Source organism: Camelus ferus, chromosome 12 (genome assembly GCF_009834535.1).
Source record: "Camelus ferus isolate YT-003-E chromosome 12, BCGSAC_Cfer_1.0, whole genome shotgun sequence".
NCBI lineage: Eukaryota > Metazoa > Chordata > Mammalia > Artiodactyla > Camelidae > Camelus > Camelus ferus.
The window spans coordinates 47947739-47965876 of NC_045707.1; the positions used below are offsets into that span (position 1 = coordinate 47947739).

At 39.7% G+C, this 18138-nt stretch overlaps 1 long non-coding RNA gene across 1 annotated transcript in view; it reads left to right on the top strand.

The window, feature by feature from the left end:
• Positions 1 to 290: 290 nt before the first annotated feature.
• LOC116667732 overlaps positions 291 to 18138 on the top strand; it is a 189186-nt gene continuing 171338 nt past the window's right edge. The window contains exons 1-2 of the long non-coding RNA XR_004324753.1: positions 291 to 541; positions 5484 to 5565. This is a non-coding gene — a long non-coding RNA (uncharacterized LOC116667732). The remainder of the gene's footprint in view (positions 542 to 5483; positions 5566 to 18138) is intronic.

The following is an 18138-nucleotide window of genomic DNA, read 5'->3' on the forward strand; positions in this document are numbered from 1 at the left end:
CAAGTGAGGGGAACCTTTGGGAAAGTAATTTCCTTTTCACTGCTTAAGTCAGGACTGCCTCCAGGGTCACAGCCTTTCCCGACCTCCCTTTTCAGCGTCCTCAGCGTCTCTTCAGGTGTTGAGGTCGGGCTGACTTCCCCCGGGTGTTCATGGGAGACAGTGCCGCGCATGCGCAGAAGTTCCCGCGCGGCGTCCAGCGCGCAGACCGAGCGCGGGAGCCCGCTTGTTGTTGCGGGGGCGGCGAGACCCGCGTAAGGCGGAGGAGAGTCTGTGAAGCACGGTGACGGCAGGCGGGTTAACATAGGATGCCTCTGAGATCAGCCCTGGATCAGCGACCACCGGAAATCTCGGCTCCTGGAAGGCTGCCTGGATCAGGCTAAGGACGGTTCCAGAAGAGAATCGGCCTGACGAGAGTAGAGGCTCGCTACCTCAGCACAGCCCCCTGGCCGGTGTTCGTGAAGGACCTGAGCCCGGTTTCAGGCGCCACAATGGCACGAGCTGCCAGCAGAAGCTTCTCCCAGGTTCTCTTGGCGTGTGCGAGGTAATGCCCTCATTTTTCCTTTTCTAGGTGTACTGTTCCACTTGGTCGTCATGGTTGATGCTGCCTAAGTGGGTTCCTGCCGCAAGGAATTTGAGGACATCCTCCTCCTTCATTTGCAGGACATTCAGGGCTGAAAGTTTCCCTGTAAGTTATGAGGGGAAGCCGTATAGACTCCTCTTTGGGTAGCCCGGGAAAGCGCAAAACTTTTTTGTGGAGATGCGGAGAGTTTTGGGCACATGAATTCCTTCTTGGTCATGACCTTCACACCCCTCCCCTACTTTATTGCGTTAGAGCAAGTATGGCTCACATTGGTAAGAATAAGGTAAAGAAGCTCAGGTTATTTTTTTCTGCATCTAATTATTTCATCAGATTCAGCCAGGTTTTCTAAACCTGTTTGTGTGTATTTAGACATACGGTGTAAGTAATTTGTGAGCATTTACTGAGAAGTCTTATCCAAATTCCTTTTAAGAAAGATGCCAGGACCTCATTCTCAATTCTGTTACTGAAGCTGTGATTTTTTTAATTTTAGAATTGAAGCACTAAAGCTAAACATGAATATGGATTTCACTTTCAATAAAAATCACTGGCTGGTAAAACCCAAATTAGAGTAGAGTATTGGAAATCAAGCTGCCTTTTTCTATTAGAACTAACAAAAGTGGTTTCATTTTCCAAATCCAAAGTTCTAGATGCTGAAATACTGTTTGTAGGAAATGCTAGACATTATTAAAAATGCAGATAGTTGTCACCAGCTGGCATGTTTTCTTGTGGTTGCCAGCATGTTTTAATGACAAATCTAAGGACAGGTGCACATAATACATTGACTTTTTAATCAAAGAACAAAGTATAGGGAGGAGACATGAAATGCTCCAAAGTGTTTAGGGAAAATAATGCTTCCTCTAGACACTTGACAGTGACCTCATTGTTAGGGAAAAAAGCTGTCTAAAACACATCTCTTTCCTTATTATCTCTTCTTATCTACTTATATTTCCCTTCTGTCTATAGTTCTCCATCTTAAAATAACAACTATAATAGTAATAATAACAACAAAAACTTTGGCTTGGTGTGTCCTTTAGTCCCTATCTGAAAAAGAGATTTTTATCCTGGGCTCCATATAATCCTTTACATGTATTTTTCTAATGATATTTTTTCTAGGAATTAGGTTTATAGTTTTCATAAACATATAAATAATTTATAACCTTCCCAAAGAAGTTAAGCCAAAAAGAAAAAGAAAAAGCAAAGAAACACTGAAGAAATACATCTTAATCCATCACTCTTGTACAAACATTTTGTTTCAGCTGGGTTTTTGATAAAAGCTAAAGAGTAGTGAATTCAAAGTTAAATTTTCTGTCAGAAAAGATATGATGCTGCTCATTACTCTGGATATTGTAAAGAGATGAAGTCACTCACATACCCTGCTCTCCACTTCAGCCCAAACTCATCCTCCCTCCAAAACCATTTCCATTTCACTGTGGTGTCATGACCTCCCCATTCTCTTAGGCACCCTTGCTTGAGATCTCAGTTATCTGGGAGTCTTTCCTGACCTTTAGCTCTCTGTCTAATCAGTTCGCAGTCCTCTCAGGTCACCTTCAGAAATCTCTTACATACAGCTCTTTCTTTCAGTTGTTAAAAACCAGCATCATTTGCCCTTGGTGTTTTTTACCACTAACTGAACATTAGGATTACACGAGGAGGTTTTTATTTTATACTGAGCTTTGACTCCAGACCCTGAAAGTCTTATATAACTACTCTGGGGAAAACCTAGGCATCTGAATTTCTTTAAAGCCCCTTAGGGTGTGGCCAGTGCTGAGAGTCACTTGATGACCCTATCTTATTTGACTATTTTTCACTGTTCTAGCTATTTTACCTTCTAGCTGGTGATCTTGTCCAGTCTTGCTCCTCTCTACCTTATTCTGTATTACTTTCCTCTCCCCGCGATTGATCTTCTCAGCATCTTAATTTCCTCATGTGTTTCTTTGATCAGGAAACCTTGTTACTTTCCATTGCCTGTCTGTGGAGGCACTTAGATAGCTCTGCAGGGCCTTAGGGGTTCCCCAGCATCCCCTGGGACCTCTGACTGGGAGTGGATGAAAGGGTAGTGCTCCTCAGCCTCTCCCTCCACTAGTTTTGCCAACAGGACCCAACTTGCCTAAAGCCATGATCAGTTAATGGCAGAGATGGGTCAAGAACCCAAATCCCCTTACCCTTGACCCCTTTCTCAAATTCAAAATGCTGCCAATTGGTGATGAAAGTCAGTGCTGGACCTTTGCCATTTTTCTCCATCTGCTACCTCTGTTCTGCAAGCTTGGCTTTCCTCTGTTTGGAACATCTTCAGCAGGTGTATCTATGTCTTCAGGAAAAGCAGATGTGACTGAAAAATCTGACTAGTCCAATTTGTCATGACTTGTTGACAGCAGCCCTGGGAGCTGTGGGACCAGTAACACTGGGGCCCTGATGCCATGCCTGTCAACCTAATAGCCCAGTATTTAAACACAGTCTGTTCTGCTTTCACCTCAGAGCCTGTCTGTGTTGCTTTATATTAAACAGTTAACTTTAGGACAAGCTCTATAGGTTATCCAGATACCAGCTTATCTGTGAGTCAGAGAAAACTGAGTGGCCAACCTGTCCCCAAATAGTTTCCTTACCCACCTCCCACGTTACCTGAAGTTCTCAATTTTGGTCAGTTCTCCTGGTAATAAGGCAATCTTCATTTTGTAAAATGCAAATGTGATATCCCCAAAGCATAATAACATTAACTTATCAGCATTCATTACTATCCTAAACCATAGATACTTTTATATATGTATATGGTCACCTGGTTCAGAGCAAAGTCCTAAAGGAATGGAATTAGTGTGGGTAAAAGTTGATTGGTGAAGGTGGATGTGGAGGGGAGCAGAGAATAAAAATCTTGGGTGAGGTGTTATAGAAGGAACCTGGGCTTTAACGAGAGAGTAAAATGGAGAGAGAGTGCCAGAGAATAAGTTCTGCCTGATTCCCAGTTTTGCCAAATTCAGCATTTTCCCCAGAGTTCTCCTTGGTTATCTCCCTTTCTTTATTGATTTTGCCTGGTATTGGCTGAAATACTGAGAATTTGGAAAGGATAATAATAATCATGATAGCTAACATTTATTGAGCACTAACTTTGTGACAGACATTGCTTGAAGGATTCTACGTACATAAATTTATTTCATCCTTCCCCATCAACATTTGGAGATTAGGTGTCATCAACAGTCCCATTTCACAGATGATGAAACTGAGACTCAACTGTTTGAAGAAATTCCTTAAGCTCATTCAGCAAGTACATGGTGGAATCAAGATTCCAACCCAAGAAGTCTGGCTCCAAAGCCTGTATTCTTAATCCCTGTGATCTGTCTCTCAAAATCACAGCATTTGTAAGCAAATGGTAGGGTTAATCTTCAATTGTAGACAGTCTGATTCCAGATCATTCCACCATAATGCCTCTTGGGCTGGAATGGATTTTTCAAATACATCAAAGCTTTACAGTCATGGAGACTCCAGTGGTCCAGAAAGTTTCTTGGTTTAGGGTCTTCCTAAAGTCATAGCAGTCTGGTGTCTTAATAACAGTGCTCTATTGTTTTAATATAAAATGCCAGTCTGACAAAGGCAGTTGAATGTAAACCTCACAAAATGGGCAGAATCCCTGCCCAGCTCTTACTGTCCTAGACTGAAATGGAGAATTCAAGCAAAATTACTTCTTGTCTCTATAAAAGGTCAGTGAAATAAAAATTGGCTAATATTTCTCCTTCTATATAACCAAACACTGCTAGTATCCAGGGAACATCAAAGATAAACCTGAAATCTTGGGTTTAGGAAATCACTGCACCACTTTTGGTTGTATTTTGCAAGGCCCTCTGAAGGGCTTTTTGGATATTATCTAATGAGTTCTCATAGACATTAAGTCAAGTTTTTATCCTGTGGAGTGAGTGCCATCTTCCCACTAAGAACTTCATGGAAATAAAGCAGATGGCAGGTGTCAGATTAATGTAAAAATGTGGCTTGCTCAATTCATCCCCTCCCCTCTAATCATGTAATGAGTTCTGGGAAGATGGTCCATTTGGGGGCTGGAAAAAAGAATAAAATGTGTTTTAGGCCAGTGCTACTGGAACTCAGCTTCTTGATAATTCTCTGGGAGCTAAAACAATGGAAACAGAATTGTTAAAGGAAGGGAGGTGGGAAGGAGCAGCAAGTTTACAGAATGTCAACTACAGGGGGTTCTATCTTTGAGATTCTTCCCTCTACTCTTAATCAGCTATTTTCATACTCAAATTATTTCTCCCTACTGTTCCGTAAATAAATGTGAGCCAAACAAAATCAAACAAATAAACAAAAATGCTCATTTTTGTCAGAAAATGTTCTTTTCTGTTATTCTCCAGTTTTCAGGAGGGAAGTGCCTCACCCGCTCTCTTAATAGATTTGACCTATCTTTGCTTGAGAACGTCTTTCATTTCCATGGAAGCCTTAAAGAAACAGTAAGACATTACAGCGAGGATTCCCAATCTTTTTCATGAAGAGAAGCTGCTTTTTATTTCCCCTAAAGTCAAGGGATGGGAGTGGGGGGTTTTCAGCAGCTGTTTCATTCCTCCCAGGGGAAGCTGTCAACCCCCAGGCCACTGACTGGAGCTCTATCTAATCAGGCTTCCAGATCTACCAGCAGATTCTCATCAACTGGTTGAGAACTCACCCATAAGATTCTTCCATTTGATTGAGAAATGGAAAAACTTAAAAAAAAAAAAAAAAGCAATTACTTGCTGTTTGACTTCCTCAGAACATGTTCTGAGCACCAGCTAAATTCATTTACCAGCAGATTCGGTCAAAACAGTGAAGTTGACATAGTTTAGCCTCTGGCATTTCTTCTTCTTAGCTTTGTACCATCTTTGTATATATCCCAGACCAGCTTTCAAGCTTCATGCTCTTGTTGCCCTAGGTAGAGTTCCAGACTTGCCATCCTGATTGAATGGGACATCCAGCCAGGTTTTCACCCCTTGGAGTGCCATCTTCGTGCTAAGGTAAGAACTCCTCTGGAAATAAAGCTCTAACTATAGGTCCTTACATTCTCCAGTGTTTGCTTTTAAACCGTTCAGATTTCTTGAATTTTCAGGGTGTAAACTGTGCTTCTGAGTTTGAGGAGATGTAATATGGAGATGGAGAAACTGAATGGTCCAGGTAGCCATGCTGGGATGATTCCCTGGAATCAGATATGGAGGACAGTATGAGCATCAGAATTCAACTCATAGAATGGCAGAATTTAGAGTTAGAAGGAATATCCATGGATCATTTGATCCAGTCCAAACCCCTTGGATAGAATGACCTCATTTTACAGATGACACAGTAGAGGTCTGGAGAGACTAAAGGCCATATCTGAGGTTATCTGGTTGTCTTTTAAGACTAGAAGATAGGGGATCCTAGGGCCCTTATCATCTGCCTCCTACTTTATGCTGTTTTATGAATATTTAAAGGAATGTGTGATGCCAACAAGTAATGGCTCAATTACGAATGATGTTTGCAAGGGAGAGCAAAAGAATGGAATATTTACCAGTGCAACATAGGAAGTCCTGTGATACCACCTTTCTGATTCCTAGTCTAATTTGACTCCTTTAAGAATCTGGCCCAAACAATTAAAGAAGTGTCCTGTCACATAGTCAGTATTTATGGATTAATGGTTTAGATGCCTGACTTTATGGCATAGCATATTGTTTCTTATTCCATTTTTGTCAACTTTATTCCCTACCTATTCCTCTGTTAAAGCCTCCCCCCCCTCCCGTTTGCCTCATGACTTGCCACCTTTGCTTGGTTTTTTGATATTGCTTGGGCCTTTCCTCAAAAGCTGAGTGATTCCTCAAAAGGTCAGATAGGTAACATTGTCTCTGGGTCAACCAGGCTTTACCTCCTATGTGCCACTGGTAGACGGCCCCCATTCAGTGAATACTAGACACTGGTGAGTGTTGAAGAACTTTTCTGGTGATAGTTGTAATTACAGACTCCAGAGCCATATACAAATTGCATTCATCATCACTGTAATAAAGATAGACAGGCTTTAAGAAGAATGAGAGAGAGAAGAAAACAGATAGTGAGGATTAGTTTGTGGAGTTCCCAGTTAGTGTGTGTCTTTGCAGCAACCCAGTAGTATCTGGGGTTCTAGATACAGAGTTGAAATACAGATTCTGCACTTGAACTATGCATTTTGAATTACTGCAGACAGAGACCAAGAATGTTCTGCAGTTGGTATAATAATACCCATTCTCACACAGACAAGTGTGGGAGAGGGAACCATATGGAACCTGAGAGGGAATGGCTGTATTTCAGAGAACCAGTGAATGCAAGGAAAAGATACAAGTAGGATCAGGATATAGACATGTTTCTTAACCTCAGTAGCTGGCGTCCCCCAGTTGCTTTGTAAAAAGCAAGAGTTTGTTTTAGATGATTGTTACTGTCTAATATTATTGTGAATTTATATTGTTCAGCATTATTGTAAATTTGTGTATATTTAGTATCTATTGCTGTGTAACAAATTGCCCTAAGATTTGGTTGCTTAAAACAACAAACATTTATGATCTCACAGTTTCTGAGAGAGATCCCGGAGTGACTTAGCTGGGTGATTCTGGCTCAGGGCCTCTTATCAGATTACGGTCAAAGTATCAGTCAGGGATGCATCATCAGAAGACCTGGATAGGCCTGGAAGATCTGCTTCCACGAAGGCTCACTCACTTGAGTCTCTGGTTCCTCACTAGCGTTGTCCAGAGTCTCAGTTGTTTGCCATTTGGGCATCTCCATAGAGCTGCCTTGGTGGCCTCAAGATATGGTAGCTGGCTTCACCCAGAGTGAGTGGTCCAAGAGACAGAAAGAGAGAGAGGCAGAAAACTCAGCATGGAAGCTGCAGTCTTTTGGGGGGAACATTTTTTTATTGTGGTGAAAAATACATAACATAGGTTTATCATTTTAACTATTTAAGTGTATTAATCAGTGACATTAAGTACATTCAGTTGTTGTGCAACCGTCACCACTATCCATTTCCAGACCTTTTCATCACCCTAAACAGAAGCTCTATACCCATTAAATAGTAACTTTTCATCCCCTTACTTCCAGCCTCTGGCAATCTCTATCGTACTTTCTGTCCCCATGAATTTGCCTATCTGAGGTATCTCATACAAATGGAATCATGTAGTATTTGTCCCTTTGTTTCTGGCCTATTTCACTTAGTACGGTGTTTTCAAGATTCATCATGTTGTAGCATGCATCAGAATTTTCTTGCTTTTTATGGGTGAAGAATATTCCATTGCATGCATATATGCATATTTCTTATATCAAGAACATTTGAGTTGTTCCCACCTTTACTGCATTTTTTATGATTTAATATGGAAGTGACACACCATCACTTATGCAGTAATCTAGTCACCAGAAGCAAGTCACCAAACTGAGCCCACACTCAAGTGAAGGGAAAAGAGAGGAACATCAAAGAATTTGTGGACATATTTCTAAAAGAATAAAAAATACATAAGTTAATTTTACTAATTGAACATGGTTCTTTGGTCCTTGTTCTTCATTCTCTTGATACTTACATAAAATTCTAAATTTAAGAATCTTTCCAAGGGCTGCACCCAGATTACCCCCAACCAGAGCATAGTGCTGAAAATGGGCAAACCAGAAAAATGGCATGCCTTATACATTTTGCCCTAACCAGGTTCACTTTGGGATATGAGATACCAAATAAATGCAGACCTAATTTCTGTGCTGCTATAATGAAAGTAGGCCTACCTTGTGTTTCATTTTACTGCATGTGAGTGGGAACCACATGAGTGGCAGTAGTGGCTGCAGCATATGTGTTTAGAGCACATTCAGAGTTATTCCTGTTGGAGTCTGTCTTTGTATATGGTTGAAAGAAGGCTTAGTCTGTAATGACAAAAATAACAACAAAAAGGAATGATCCCCCCATCCCCTACTGTTATCCTTTTATTAATTCTGTAAGTGTTCTTATTTCCTTCTTTTAAGACTGGTAACACAAAGCTGAGTTCTTTTGCCTTTTTAATTTATTACACTACTTCAGCTGTCTATTTTGTGATGAATGTAAGGAATTTGGAAGTAGTTTGCAAAGATAAAGGCAGGGAGGATAAAAAAGCAATTACCTCACGCCGATTACACCAGGAAGTAGTGGAGGTGCCATTCCTGCAGCATTTCTGTCCATTTTTCTTCATTACCACAAGGGTGGCCGCTCTCCTCATTAGCCAACACACTTCTCTTCATTACCAGCTGTGGTGATGGGAGTGATGATGAGTGCTATTTACAGCTGGAATTCTGTGAAAGGCCCAGCAGATGAATAATAATTATTCAGACAGAAATGTGGAGGCCAAAAAAGACAAGTGGTTAAAGTGAGGCTATTGTGTCCTGGAAAGGCAGGGAGGTAATTTATTTTGAAGCTGGGAGCAGGGGTGGGGGTGGTACTTCCTCAGTCAGGGACTGAGCTGCTGTGCTGGGCTAGAACAGCTTATCTGAGGTACTTGGTATGTTCTTGAAGGAACTGACTGGACAACAATGAGTTGTTTAAACCATAAACTAGTGTCTATTCCCATTGAACCCCTGGCTTCATCTGCCAGGGAGGAATCAGAGCTTTCCTTGAGTCTATGCTCAAAAAATAACTCACCCCAAACCATGACATCCATCCATCCACCCCTATATCCAGCTTTCTATCTATCTATCTGGGGCAGTCTTATTACAGCAATACTTTAAAGTATATATATTAACTATCATCTATCTGTGTATCTACATATGTATTTATATGTGCATGTATATATGTATGTATCCACCTACCTACCTACGTATCTTAGTGAGAATTCACCAGAGAAACAGAACCAGCAGGATTTGTGTAGAGAAAGAGAAAAAGAGATTTATTTCAATGAATTGGCTCATCTGATTATGAAGGCTTAGAGAGTCCAAAATCTAATGGGGTAAGCCAGCAGGCTAGAGGCTCAGGGAAGAGTTGCAGTTCTAGTTCAAAAGCAGTCTTCTGGCTTCTTGTTCAGGGGACATCCATCTTTCTTCTATTAAGGCCTTCAACTGATTGGGTGACGACTACCTAAGTTATGGGGGGTAAGCTGCTTTACTCAAAGTCCACTGATTTAAATGCTCATCTTACTGAAAAAAAAAAAACACCAGAATAATGTTTGACCAAATATTTGGGCACCATGGCCCAGCCAAGACACGTGAAAGTAACCATTTATGTATCTATCTATATGTCTATCTATCTGTAAATCTAGACCAACAAGGTACAAAGAATTTGTGACCCACAAATAAAGGTGCTACTTTAAGTTTTTACCTAATGACAAGACTTGAATTGGACTATTAAGATTCTTTTGAGGGTGAGGCCAGTAGTTGAAGAGTCCGGCAGCTCTAGGCAGGAATGGAGCCCTGTTTTCCCTCCAGCCTCCTTCCAGACACCTGAATTGAGGGGAGTAATTGCTCCAAGGGCAGGAGAGGATCTGTGAGTTTGGAAGAGAGGCAGAGTATAAAGATAATTGGGAACTGTGATGAATTGTTTATTGAAGAGCATCTTGCAATTTAATTGTCTAATTGCTCCTCTTTGCTTTGACTTTCTCCCTAGCAGTGACCCTCACAGTTATCCCATGAACCTTGCCCAACTCAAAAAGGTGTTGTTGAAACAGGCTGCAGAAGTTCCAACCTAGGCAAGTAGAAACAAGTTGGCCTCTCAGCTGTGGGCTCACGGGCAGGATTGTAGTTAACCCCTACTGGCCTGGAACATTTGGGAAAGAGGCCCTGGGAAAAGATTTCCACTAGCAGGGCATTGCCATTTGCCAGACTCTGATGGTGTACAGCCTGTTAAGAATGATAGAGGCGGTGTTCCAGCACAGCATGCTTTCACTATGAGACAGAGGGATGAAAGGAGTACAATATGAAAACAGCAGGTGAGAATGGATGTATCACACAGGGAAAAGATGTTAAAGGAATACTGAGGTATATTAATTCTCTCCAGGTCCCCTCAAATTCAGTAGCTTCAGTGAAAGCAAAGATAGGTTCTTGAATTAGGCCCAGGCCCCTCACAAGTGCCATAGTACCATCTGCTTAGTAGCAAAAAGCATGGGAGGTGGGAAGGACAGACCTGCATGCCAACCAGTGATATTTTTTTCAATAACCTTGATTTCCTCAGGGGCCCTCACAAGCTGTCGTGTGTGGACAAGATCAGGGGTTTTAATGTCTACTAAGTGATGAGTCTTCACAGTTAGGCTACTCCTGTGGGCAAGATGGCGTTTGCCCAGTGGCTTTTGGGATAATTTGCGCTTTTCTAAGGGCCTCGAATAAGCAACAGAAGCAGCAACTGCTTGGCACCTGGAAAGTCCTTCCTAATGATTTGGGCCTGGAGAGATTTCTCAGATTACTGTCTAGGGGCAAGTTGTCAGACTGTCCATGACAGATTGTTCACCATCAAGAAAGGGCATGATCTTGTATCTTCCCACCTATCTTGTAACTTTAATGAAGCAAGGACCAATGAAAGGTAAATACCCTGTAGAGATGTGAGCTATATCCCTGAGAGTTACAGCTCAGGGGTTTCCTGAAATAACTAGCCTCAGTCTTTTGGAATAGGCATTTGATTCATTTTGCTTAGTGTTTGAGCAACTTGGAATTTCCCTAAACCAATCTCCTGAGTCTTCGAGCAGGGAGCATGTTATGACAGTCTCCTCTATCTAGACCCAACCAGCTTGAGTCCATCATGACTTTGCCCTAACTTGGCATCAGACATCCATTTGAAAAATGTGGGCATGCTAATTTTACCAGGCCTCTCCCCACTGTCCCTGGGTAACTTCTTCCAGTCTCATGGATTCAGCTACCACCTATAGTTGATGACCTCCCATCCATATCCCTCTTCTGGACCCCAAACTCTCTTCTGAGCTTCAGTCTGGACCTCTCAACCTGAATGGAGGATAGACACCTCAACCAGCAAGCCCAAAGCTCACCCCAAACTTGCTCTTCTCTTTTCTTCCCTAGCTCTGTTAGAGGCACCACACTTCACCAGTCATTGGAATTAGTTACCCCTTACTTACCCATCTCCACTCACCCTCACACACATTTAATTTATCACCAAGTTGTGCTGATTTTGTATTTTGAAGAGTTTTTTTTTTTAATGTATCTTTCTAGTCCTACTACTGTTACTGCAATCCAAGCTCTCTTAGAGTCATCCTCATTTGCTTATAACTAGTCCCTCTGCCTTCTGCCTTAACTCATTTTAGACTACATACAAGCTTGAATAATATATGTAAAATGCTTAAAATCTTTAAAAACTCCCCATCATTTACATAACTAAACACTGGATGAACTACTTATCCAGGCCCTCTTTGACTTCCTCTCTGGTGTTATCTCCCAGTCACTCCCCCTTTCCCCTTCTCTTCTTGTAATGCCCTTTTCATTCCCCACATGTGTTGTGCTACTTCCAGCTCTGTGCCTCTGCATGAGTTATTTCTTCAATCTGGAACATTCATCCCACCCTTCCTCACAGGCTAATTATGTCTGACTCATCTTTAATACTCAGCTAAAGCATTATCTCTTCCAAGAAGCCTCTTGTGAACTCCCAGAATGGAACAGGGACTGTCCTCTCTAATATTCCCTGTAAGACTCAGTGCGTATGTCTGTTATTATGTCCCATGTCCATTTCTCTCATTGGATTTTTAAGGCCTTTTTTAAAAAAAATCTGTAATTACTTTCAAAGTTCCTAGAATAGAACCATAGTGAGCACTGAAAATTTTGTTTTGCACTGAATTCCTGTATCTTTGTATTTTTAGACCCTTATCCATGGATTAAGTTAGATTAATTCTACCAACAAATTTCTTTGATTCACTATGACCTCATAATATCAGAGTTATTGAGCGTGGAACATCCCTGTCTAAAAATCTCTGAGGGTTTTGAATATCTCCACTCTTCAAAGCCACATATCTTCTCTATAAACCACAAAATCTGCTTCTCCAATACCAATGACCTCCTTGAGGATGACTTTTGGATTGGGTATCTCTCTGAGATGTATATTTCCATACAACTCACATTGTGGACTTACTCTCCCCAGCTACAGTTCTGGGACTTCACAAATAATCACCAAAACATTAAACAAGCCAAAGCAACCTAGCAAAATAACATCTTAGATGAAGTTCGAGACGCAACACAGGCTTTGCTGGAACACAAGGATATCACTAGAGAATATGTAAAACTTAGGAAAGGGTCGTCCTCTGCCAGGTTGCCTAGTTGGAAATGAGTGTCTGGCATTTCATTATATCAGTTAAATCTTTTTGTCTACTGCTGGATGCATCACACTATAGAAGATGTATTTAGAGTTAAGGTATCAATTCCCATCTACACAAAACTTAGAATATAGTAGTCAAAGCAGGGAATTTAAAGATGCAAATATTCTTATATGCATGATCTAAATACATATAGATCATGTTGTGTTTTGCTTTAAAATTCTTCCTATCTCCTTTGATTCCTTGATTCCATTCAGGATCAAATTCCTTATGACACAATATCCCTGAGAGGCATTATGATACAGAAGATTAAAGTATGTATCCCAGCACCAGACTGGGTTGATAGCCCAGCTCAGACACTTGCTAAATATATAAACTATGCATGTTTCAGAATAAATACAAGAGTAAATCCTAGCATAAACTGTGGACTTGGGGTGATAATCATTTGTCAGTATAGGTTCATCAATTACAACAAATGTACCACTCTGGTGGAGAATGTTGAAAATGGGGGAGGCTGTACATGTATGGGGACAGGGAGTATATGGAAACCCTCTCTACTTCCTGTTCAATTTTTCTGTAAACCTAAAACTGCTCTAAAAAATAAAATCTGTTAATTAAAAAAATAGATAAAGCTGGTGTTGCAGTCTGATCTCCTTGTGTGATCCTTAGGCAGTCTCTGGTATCAATTTCAGATGAAAAATCCCATGAGGGTTTTCAACAATGACAGGATCATTTGTGTAATATTTATTGATATTTATTGTGCACTTAGTCTATACTAGACACTTTTCAGAATGCTTCACATGTATGAACTCATCAAATCCGCATGACAACTCTGTGAGTAGGGACTATTATTGTTCACATTTTATAGGGGAGGACGCAAAACCACAGTGTCTAATCATGTTGTTAGGGGTTGTAAAGTTAATAAGAGATAGCACCACGGGCAAACCTTTGCAATACAACCAAGATTCAACCTCAGAAACGTTCCCCTTCTCACTCTAGCTAATGTGCATGTTTTATTTTTATTTAACATCTGTAATTATCTTTATTTGTTTAGTTGTTGTTTTATGAAAGCAGAAGATGTCTTGTTGATCAGTGTATAGCCAGCACCTGGAAGAGCATTGGATTACAGGGGATGTTCAGTAAATATTTTCTGAATGAGTGAATAGAACCTTTTTACTTACTTGCAATGATCCATTAATCAGCCCCGTCTGGACATAATTATTCAACTAGCTACCAGTTCTGCTTATTTGTCCATGTTATTAACAAGCATATTAATAAAGACTTTACCAAAACTCATTCTTGATACTAACATTCATGTGTACTGTAACTGTGATGTTTTCCTGATATCTATGTGTCATTTTACTTCTCTTCTAGATTCTGAATAATTTTTATTTCCAATAAGCATAATGACCATGTTGGAATTGGAATGCTGGGTTGTCAAGTGGTTGAATGTGTCTCTCCTTGTAATATCATACACTAATAAAACCCCTGCTGCACTTCCGTAATATGACCTTGTGGTGAAACAAAAGGAATCTTGTCCTGCCATATCCCATATCCGAAGTTTTATCTGTTTCCCATCAATAGTTACCATTCAAGCACCAAAGCCTACACCAGTAGTAAGGTGATGAAATCAGGTTCACTTGACAGAACATTTTTTAAGTGAACCCACACTGGTTCCCTGAGGTCTTCTCTTAGCTCCCTGATCTTACTGGTTCTTAATCTGTTGATTCCTCCTCCCTCAAACATTCTTTTTGAAAATCATGGAGTTCGTTCATCACCTCTCTCCTTTTACTTCTCTCATGCTTAATTTCTAGAAAGTCATTTACAGGGTCCTGCACACACATTTATTTGATCTTTAGTGTGATGGAGGTAGCAAAGTATATGATTGATCATCAGTGTATGGGCAGTAAGAATGACCTGAAGAGCCTATTAAATTCAAACTTTGACTCCATAGGTCTGAGAGTCCACATTTCTAATACACATCCAGGTAATAACAATGCTGTGGGCCATATGTTGACTCTGAAGTCAGGCTGTTTGGTCTCAAATCCCAGCTCTACCATGGGCAAGCTGTTTAACCTCCCTGGGTCTCAGCTTTTCCACCTGAAAAATGGGGGAAACAACAGCATCTACTTTCTAGGTTTATGTGAGGATGAGTTAGGAGATATATATCAGACACTTAGCAGTACCCTGAATCTGATAACCAGTATTTTCCATGAGTACCACTACCTTGGAATGTGAGATTTATCCAGACTTGAGTTCATATAATTGTTAACATACTTTATTACCATCTGCTCATCTATCTTGGGCTTTAATTCTCCTTTAAACTCAATTTCTATCTCCCATATTTTCCAGTTTATTGCTTTTTGATGATAAAGATGAAAGCACAAAGGAATGGAGAAGTTTAACTTGTTTTTAATCACATATTAACCATGTACCCTCTACCCCAAGTCAGCTTATCCTTTTCATGTTTTTCTTCTTCTTCCAAATAATGCTGTGAAATATTCTATTTAATGTTCCTGGCATTTTGGTAAACCGTACTTTATTCTGACACTAGTCAATGTCAGAAGTCTGTGTAACAGTAATAGCAGAATCATTTTGTATTCATTATTGCTAATAGCTAAGTGATTTATTCACATTCTCTTGTGTGGCCTAAATGAACAAGAGCTTCTCACACTCAGTCTTCTGCTTCCCAGGTGAGGAGGCCAGATAATAACAGGTAAGCTTTCAATTACTTCTAATGTGGGACAGATAGGACAGGTTATGGAGTTTGTTATCAGTTCTCCAAGAACTCACCACCCCTGTTTAAAGACAATTTAGAAAATTGAGATATTAATGAATGGGATCATTGTTGGGTGCAAAATGTATCAAGTTTTACAAAGTTGTTGCCAAATTCCAGTTTATTTGGATAAAAACCAACTTAGAATTGTGATATCACTAACACATCTTATAAGTCATGACTATGCTAAGTATTATAAAAGTTGAAGTGATAAATCTGCAATTCTCATGAGGCAGTAATCATTAAATTATGTGATACATTGGAAATCATCCATACCTAGGCTAGTGGCTGAGAAGGGGCAGAGTCCAGGGCAAACTATGCTATGTGAACTCTGAATAATAAGGACAACTTGTGCATTTGCATTCAATTTAAGAGATGATAAACTCTTCCCACATATACTATTTTATTTGCTTTTCCCAGTGGAAGATCAAGTAATTCCACAGAAGCATTTCTTTCTATCACTTATGGAGTGGTAGTCAATAGCTTAGGTGCTTAAATCAGATTACCTGATTGTGTTAATTTACATCCTTCAGAAAACAGATGCCAAAATGGGTTTAAACATGCAAAGATTTTCTTAAGGGAAATGCCTGTTTGGAAAAAACAGGAGAGGGAGCTGGGATAGATTAAGCGAGTCATCATCAGTGATGCATGTCTGACCCTAAGTGAAGGAGAAAGGAAGGGAAGGTTGGGTGCAAGCATCTTAGACTGCTGTGAAGTCTAAGGGATGTGGCAAGGATCATGAGGAGTTTTTAAGACAAAGTGAGCTGTCAGAGAACCCCACATCATCCAGCAATGGACCTTCATAGCAAGCCTGCAATAGATTTCAGTGAGCTGCAGCTAGGCACCTTGGTCAGTCCCGTAGTCGGAGCCCATAGGTGCCCCATGGTTCAAATCGTAGCTCTTAACCATTAATTATCTGTGTTATTTTAACAAATTACTCTGCCTTTCTCAAAGCCTCATCTTACTTATTTGTAAAATAGTAATAGTGTTGGTATCTCCTCTGTTGTGTGGATTAAATGAGATAATGAATATATTATTATTTTTCTCTGAGGCTCTTGAGTGCTATGAGGCAATTGCTTCCATAAAATAGAGGATCCAAGCACATCTTACTGATTAACTTGTGATAGGGCTGAAATTCATAGACATCCTGGGCTAACGAGTTTTCGAATTTCATTCATCAGGAAGCATTTGAAATACTTTACCTTTTGACTTTCAAGTATAATTCTCTCTTAAAAAATAAATATATATATTAAGAATAAAGAGACAATACACTGGGAACAAAATGAGCAGAGTCTCAGAAACATGTAAGACTAATACCAGAAGATCTAGTATTATGTCCTTGGAGTCATGGAAGGAGAGGAGAAAGAATATGAGGCTGAAAAAGTGCTCAGATACAATGGCTGAAAACTTCTAAAATTTGGCCACAGACATAACTTACAGATTCAAGAAGCTGAGCCAACCACAAACAAACACAGAAATCTGCGTTAAGATACATCATGGTTGAATTACTAAGTATTAAAGACAAATCGAAAAATCTTGAAAGCAGTAAGTGAGAAACAATACCTTACCTATAGGGGAAAAACAAGTTGAGTAAGGGTGGATTTCTCGTCAGAAATCATGACTGAAGGAAGTAGTACAGCATTTTTCATGCACTGAAGGAAAAGAACTGCCACTGCAGAATCCTATCTCCAGTAAAAATATCTTCTAGAAATGAAGGGGAAACCAGGAAATTCTCAGATGAAGAAAAACCAAGAGAATTTATCACCAGCAGAATTTTCCTAAAAGAATGGCTAGAGAAAATTTTCTAAACGGAAAGGAAATGATAAAGATGACCTTGGAATATTAGGAAGGAAGAAAGAAAATGATTAGCAATAATAAGATAAGAGTTTACTTCTTTTGCGTTTTCTAAATTATATTTGATGGTTTAAAGCAAAATTTATAACAATGTCTCATGTGGTTCTAAATATATACTGAGGAAATACTCAAGCTAATTACATTTTAAACAGGTAATAAAGGGCATACAGATTAGAAAGGAAGAATAAAATTTCCCCTATTTCCAGAGGACATGATTTCCTACAAGGTAAAAAAAAAAAAAATTCTGGAATTAATAGGTCTGTTTCTCAAGGTTGCGGGATACAAACAGCATACCCAAAAAATCAGTTGTATTTCTATGTGCTAGTAACGAACACGTAAACACCCAAATAAAAATACTATGTACAATCAATAAAAAATGATGCACTTTAGTGTAAATCTAACAGAACATTATAAGACGTATGTGCCAAAAACTACAAAATGCTTATGAAAGAAATTGAATATCTAATTAAATGGAGAGAGATACCATATTTATGCATGGAGAGATTTGACATAGGAAAGGTGTTAGTTCTCCCCAGATTGATACAAAAATTTAACACAATTCCTATCAAAATCCCAGCAAAAGTTTTATAGATATAGTTACGACTATTTCTAATTTTGTTAATATGAAAAGGTATAGGAGCTAAGATAGATAAGCCAACTTTGAAAAAAAGAAGAAGAAAGTGAAAGGAATCATCTACTTTATTTCAAGATGTACC